Raw genomic sequence first — 7,289 nt, forward strand, 5'->3', positions numbered from 1 at the left:
CGAAGCCTGAATCTCCAAGACAGTGGAGTGCGGGTGGGGTTTGAATCTCCTAGACAGCGGAGTGTTGGCGGGACGCGAATCTCCATGAGAGTGGGCGGGGCCCGTGTCTCCTGGTTGTATGATATTTGGATGGTATGTGGTAGTTTGGAGATTCTTACAAAGCTTTGTGCTTATAGATTTTATTTTCGGTTTCAGGTACTTCTGGTAGCAATGGGAAGGGCTCGGGGTGGTCGCATGGCACACACCACAGTATTCAGCCTGAGATTGTTATGAGACTTTGATATTTTATCATATGTTTTGTCACAGTATTCGATACGACGTTTTGAGATACATGATGTATAGTTTTCTTTATGATTATGGGTCATTTATGGTTTAATAATAATTTGCAAAAAGAAATTTTTTGACTGCGTTTTTAGGATATTTCAATTAAAGGACCAAAAATATTATTTGGGCCAAGTCAAACCGAAGCCCACCATTCTCGACAATCATGTGGGCTGAGAACCCTTCCTAATCGGTTGGTTTTCAAAAAAAAGAGAAGGATTAAAGGGTGGGTAATGTGCATGCCACCTCACAAATATTCACCATACAACAAAGTTTTGACCACCAAATAACTAGACACTTCCCCATCATCCTTAGCTAGGGTCAACTCCTACTTCTCCCCTCTCCTTCTCTACATCCCGGCCAACCTTCCCCCTCCTCACCACTCTCACCTCAAACTTTTCATTCAACTCATTTTCTCTCTTTACTATCAAGAACATCATCTATTTTTCTCTCAAAAACTCAAGTTCCTCTCATCTTCTTTCCTCCCTAAAGATTTTGTGGGTGTGTGTCTATGTGTTAGCTTCAAGGAGTCTTCTTCAAGCTTCATAAACTTGGTATGTTCTTAGTTTAAACCCCATTGTTTTGTTTCAAGTTTATACTAAGATCTTTCCTCTTACACTCTCATTTTCGTGAATATTAACCATAGAGCACCACCATTTAAAGAATCTTATCAAGAGAAAAAGTTAGGCTCGAAAATCCTTCTCCTCCTTCCTTTACATCTCGAAAATCCTCAAGGTGAGCTTCGTACCCCACTCTTTTCAAGTTTTCATCCTTTTTTTGGTGGGGGTGAGGGGGAATATAGGTCAAGTCTTGTTTGAAATCCTTGGATATTTGCATGAACTTATATGTTTATATGTCAATGTGTGTTGAAATGTTATTATTTCATGTTAACACTCCTTAAACTCGAGATTTTCACAAAGTCTCAAGTTGTTGGAACGAAGTTATCTTTGTGTACTTTCACATATTTTGGTGTCATGTTGAAAATGAAACATGTTGCTAAGTAAAAATGGTTTCTTTGAAATGTGTGTTAAAAATCACAAATACTGTCAAAGAAATGTTAAAGCAATTATGGTTATCAAAGTTTTAAAAATGGTAAATATGAGAGTTTACACTCAAAAATGGTAAATTTTTGGTTATGTAAACTTTTACCATTAACACTTGTAAAATCGTGGGAACATAATAAATTTGAAGGTGTTATGTAATTTTGTGTAAAGTGGGACAAGTTCTAGTCACAACAAAAATAGAGTATTTTTGGTGCTAGAAAACACTCATACGAACTTTTGGTGTGTTAAAAACTCACCATAATACTTGAATATTTTACTAAAACATGGTTTTTATTAGTAAAATAATCATAAAAGGTTTTATTTTTTCAAAGGTTAAAACCTAGAGTATTTTGTTACTTTTACAACACACATTGTAGGTTAACAAGCTATTAGTAATTATTTATAAATATCGTTAGAAATAATTTAATATAACCGGTAAGTAAAACAGAGTTTTACGACAGGAATATTCGTGTGTCATAATCTGATCATCATAAAGCTTTTAATAATTCAAGTGTTAAGTTGTATGTCATAAAGCTGTAAAACGCGTGTCATAAAACCGCAGTCATAAATTTGCCCTAAGAACGTCGTATGCATTATTCGATAAATCTCCGTAAATTTTTGTTGAGGCTCTGGTGAGACACTCCTTCACTGTACGTACCTAGCGTACACCATAAGCCCTATAGTTATAACCAGATTCTCATGGAGGGAGAGCGATGTAATTGTGTATAGATCTGTATGGGGTTGACACACTCACACCCGAGTTGTTCGCTACAGCTAGATGGGCCAGTCTAGGGTGACAAATATCTTTTAGAAACCGACGCCTAAAGAACGTCAAGACAGGGGTGTTAGTCATATTAGCATGGGTGTAACGACTCATATAGAGAATAACAATATTATTTGAATTTACGATGTATATACACTCTACTAGTTTTATAAAATACACAACTATGTTTCGTCTATTTTGTAAACTAATTTCACCACTCCGGACTTAGGGTTTTAAGACCACAAATCTTTTATATACAGAAAATATAGGAGTTTTTGGGAACACACTATTTTCAAATATAAAAAAGGAAAATAAACAACATGCATGCAATTATACACGATTTTGGAACGAGACTCACAAACTAGTTTTATAAAAAATATTGGATTTTTTTTTGAGTTTTACAACTTATTATAAACAAAGACGTTACAAAGTTTTCTAACAAATATGTTTATGAACTCACCAACATTCTATGTTGATGCTTTTCAAAACGACTTGTATTCTCAGTGAATCAGTGAATAGGTACTCGATCCTTGGATCTGGATATTTTGCTATCGTTTTGAGACATCATACTTATTGTTATTTTTGTATAATCGAAGAACAAGTACAATTTGTAAATAATGAATGCTGGTATATTGTAATGTATTATTTTTGGTTGCTATGTATCATTTATATTCAACTGCTATGATATTACACAATGACGTCATCCGCCCCCAGACGTTTCCGCCATCCTGGTCCGGGAGTGTGACAGATTCATATCAGAGCATTTTTAATTGCGAACTAGAATATCTAACCAAACAAGATATACAACTATAAATACAATAGGACTAAAATACTCTGACTAAAAGTATATTTTAAAAATATAAAGGTGTACATACCTACCTGCATGTTAGAGAACAATAAAAAGAGTTGGACACCGTGACTAAACTTAGATGGTTATGTAATCATATCTAGGGTAAATATAGCATGATCAACTATATTTACTCGAGATACGACTAACCTGTGTCTAGGAGTGGTCAAGTTGGATAAAAAATCTAAACCTCATCCACTGTAATCAAAAAGGGTATAAGAACAAAAGAACTAAAAGACATAAAAATACTATAGAAGTATTTTAACATGCTATCTATTTTCTTATACTTATAATATCGTGCAAACACTATCGCTGGCTTTCACCTTCCCGAAGACCCCTACTTCCCCAATCAGGGGAATGGGGAATGGCTGGAGGTAGAGTCGGAGGAGGATCCCAAGGAGCCTATGGAGGACCCCGAGGAGCCTGCAGTAGAGTTTGAAGAGGAGGACCTTGACGATGATGACGAGGAGGATGAGGTAACAGAAATGGGACGGGAAGTTCCAACCACGGGGATTACCAAGGGCACCAAAGAAAATGCACCTACAAAGACTTCACCAACGGAAAACCGAATTCATTCAATGGAAGTGGGTGTGTAATATCTCTCACCCAGTGGTTCGAAAAGGCCGAGTCTATTTTCGAAATCTGCGGGTGTCCAGATGAAAGCAAAGTAAGATTTGCAGCTTGTACGTTTGCTGAAAAGGGTCTTTCATAGTGGAACAGCCATGTCAAGGCCCTAACTCTCCTAGTCACAAATTCTATGTCATGGGAAGACCTCAAAACTATGATGTTGAACGAGTATTGTCCCCGAGGTGAAGTGCAAAAGCTTGAACAAGAACTGTGGAATCTTACCGTACAGAACTCCAACATTGAAGCATACATTTTCAGGTTCATTGAGCTGACACTCTTGTGCCCAGGAATGATAAATTCTAAGGGCTACAAGGTTGAACGCTTTATTTGGGGGTTAAATCCTCCAATTCAGGGAAATGTGATGGCTGCGAACCCCTCAACGTTCAATAGTGCTAAGCGCCTGGCGCAAAAGTTGTACGACCATGGAGATAAAAAGGGCATGAAGACTTCTGGCGCTGAAACAAAGAAGGGGGATAACAACAAGAAAACTTGGGGAAACAAAAGAAAAGGGCGATATACTCAAGAATCATCTAAAAAGCAACAAACTCTCGTAGTTCACGCTGCTACCATTTAGACCACACCAACACCAGCTGCACCAACATAAACCACATCGACACCAGCAAGGCTATATGTAGGCACTCAACCAAATTGTGATAAATGCAGCTTCCACCACAGCGGCACATGTCGAGACTTACAGTGCACCAACTGCAATCGAAAAGGGCACACTGGCCGGTATTGCAGCTCACAACCACAAAAAAACAACCAACCCAACAATGCAGGGGCAAGTCAAGCATGTTACGTATGCGGAGAGACCGGTCATTATAAAAGGAACTGTCCCAAGGCAAACAACTGAAATGCAGGAGAAACAAATAGAGTCCTAGCCATGGGACAAGGGGAGGTTGTGCAGGATCCGGCCGTAGTCACTGGTACGTTTCCCCTCAACACCATATATGCAGGCATTTTATTTGACAGTGGGGCGGAACGGAGTTTCGTGAGTCATAAATTAAAACACTTACCAAATTAAAGTCCCCAAAAGTTAAACGAAACCTTCACGGTGGAAATGGCTAATGGGAAAACTGAAACAACAAACGACATTTTTCATAGGGTGCATCTTAACATTAAATAATCACTCGTTTCAAATCAACTTGATGCCGGTTAATATCAGAAGCTTTGATGTGATCATCGGTATGAATTGGTTAAGCCCCCACCATGTTGATATTATGTGCCAGGAGAAGGCCGTTCCGCTTCACTTACCCAACGACAAAACCCTAATTATCTACGGCGATAAACCTGATACAAACCTCCATCTTATCTCGTGCATCAAGGCACAAAAGTGCTTGCATAAAAAGAATCACGCCTTTCTAGCCCACGTAGTGGGACAAATAAAAAGAGGAAAAGAACATTAAGGACATTCCGCAAGTGCACGATTTTCCAGACGTATTTCCAGAAGACCACCCGGGAATACCCCCTGAGCTACAGGTCGAATTTCGAATTGACCTAGTATCTGAAGCCATGCCAATTGCCAAATCACTGTATAGACTAGCTCCTGAGCGACAGGTCGAATTTCGAATTGACCTAGTATCCGGTGTTTTTTGTCAAAAAGAAGGATGGATCTTTCCGAATGTGCATCGATTATCGGGAGGTAAACAAGCTCACTATCAAGAACCGATACCCTCTTCCTTGGATCGATGATCTATTTGACCAGTTACAAGGAGCCAATTACTTCTCCAAGATAGATCTAAGGTCTGAATACCACCAACCGCGGGTCTGAGAAGAAGATGTACCCAAGACTGCTTTCCGAACTCGTTACGGGCAATATAAATTCGTGGTAATGCCTTTCGGTTTGATGAATGCACCCGCATCATTTATGGACCTAATGAACCGAGTTTGTCGACCGTTCTTTGACAAGTTCGTGATAGTCTTTATCGATTATATACTGGTTTATTCTTGGAGCAAGGAGGAACAGAACCAACAGCTACGGCAGGTTCTGGAGACCCTAAGGGCGGAAAAGCTATACGCGAAACTTTCCAAGTGCGAGTTGTGGATTCGCAGAGTGAACTTTCTGGGACACGTGGTCAGTAAAGAGGGAATACACAAGGACCCATCTAATATCAAAGCAATTGAGGGCTGGGCAACCCGGAGAACACCAACGGAGATCACACAGTTCTTGGGCCTTGGTGGTTATTACATGAGGGTCATTCATAATTTCTCCAAGATCGCCAAGCCACTTACTGCTCTAACCCAAAATGGTGTGCCTTTCACCTGGAGTGCGAAACAAGAAGCTGCTTTTCAAACCCTAAAACAAGCCCTCTACAGTGCTCCAATATTTTCTTTTCCAGAGGGAACAGAAGACTTCGTGGTGTATTGCGACACATCGAACCAAGGGCTAGGATGTGTGCTTATGCAGCGCGGGAAGGTGATAGCTTATGCATCCAGAGAACTGAAGACCCATGAAGTAAACTATACCACTCACGATATCGAGTTGGGAGTTGTGGTCTTCGCCTTAAAGATTTGGAGGCAGTACCTCTACGGGACGAAGTGCCCTTGGTAATCCCCGTGGTTGGATACGGAGTCCGAAGTCATCAATCCATCCTACATGGAGAGGGAGCTGGAACACTAGATGGGCTACAATGGCCCAACGCCCCCTAGGCACTCGACATAGAGAGGTGGAGCCGACACCAGGGCCAACGCCCACCCTTCGGCATGGAGCGGGGATCCTACGACCTCCAGCATGGAGGCCTGACAGATCGAGCCCTTCCTGTGATGGTTCAACGGACCAAGGACATTGGTGACCAGGCACAAGTGACGGCCAACCAGATGATCCAGATGAGGCACAGGTGATGGACAATTTCAATTATAAGTACAATCGAACCACCGTAACCGCTAAAAATCAGGGGTTTCAATAAACTCATCGTCATTCCTACTTCGTAGCAAGAAATACCCAGAAACAATATCCGTAAAAACACTACAGAAGCACCACCACCACCGCTACCTCCACCGGAGATGAATTCTGCTACTTTCCAGGCGGCAGTCTCAGTTGCAGTTATGACATCGTTAGCACACATCAACCAGGGCTCAAATGGAGGAGGTAACGGAAATGGGACGGGAAGTTCCAACCACGGGGATTACCAAGGGCACCAAAGAAAATGCACCTACAAAGACTTCACCAACGGAAAACCGAATTCATTCAATGGAAGCGGGTGTGTAATAGCTCTCACCCGGTGGTTCGAAAAGGCCGAGTCTGTTTTCGAAATCTGCGGGTGTCCAGATGAAAGCAAAGTAAGATTTGCAGCTTGTACGTTTGCTGAAAAGGGTCTTTCATAGTGGAACAGCCATGTCAAGGCCCTAACTCTCCCAGTCACAAATTCTATGTCATGGGAAGTTCTCAAAACTATGATGTTGAACGAGTATTGTCCCCGAGGTGAAGTGCAAAAGCTTGAACAAGAGCTGTGGAATCTTACCGTACAGAACTCTGACATTGAAGCATACATTTCCAGGTTCAGTGAGCTGACACTCTTGTGCCCAGGAATGATAACTTCTAAGGGCAACAAGGTTGAACGCTTTATTTGGGGGGTTAAATCCTCCAATTCAGGGAAATGTGATGGCTGCAAACCCCTCAACGTTCAATAGTGCTAAGCGCCTGGCGCAAAAGTTGTACGACCATGGAGATAAAAAGGGCATGAAGACT

The sequence above is a fragment of the Lactuca sativa genome, chromosome 4 (genome assembly GCF_002870075.4).
Source record: "Lactuca sativa cultivar Salinas chromosome 4, Lsat_Salinas_v11, whole genome shotgun sequence".
NCBI classification, from domain to species: Eukaryota; Viridiplantae; Streptophyta; class Magnoliopsida; order Asterales; family Asteraceae; genus Lactuca; species Lactuca sativa.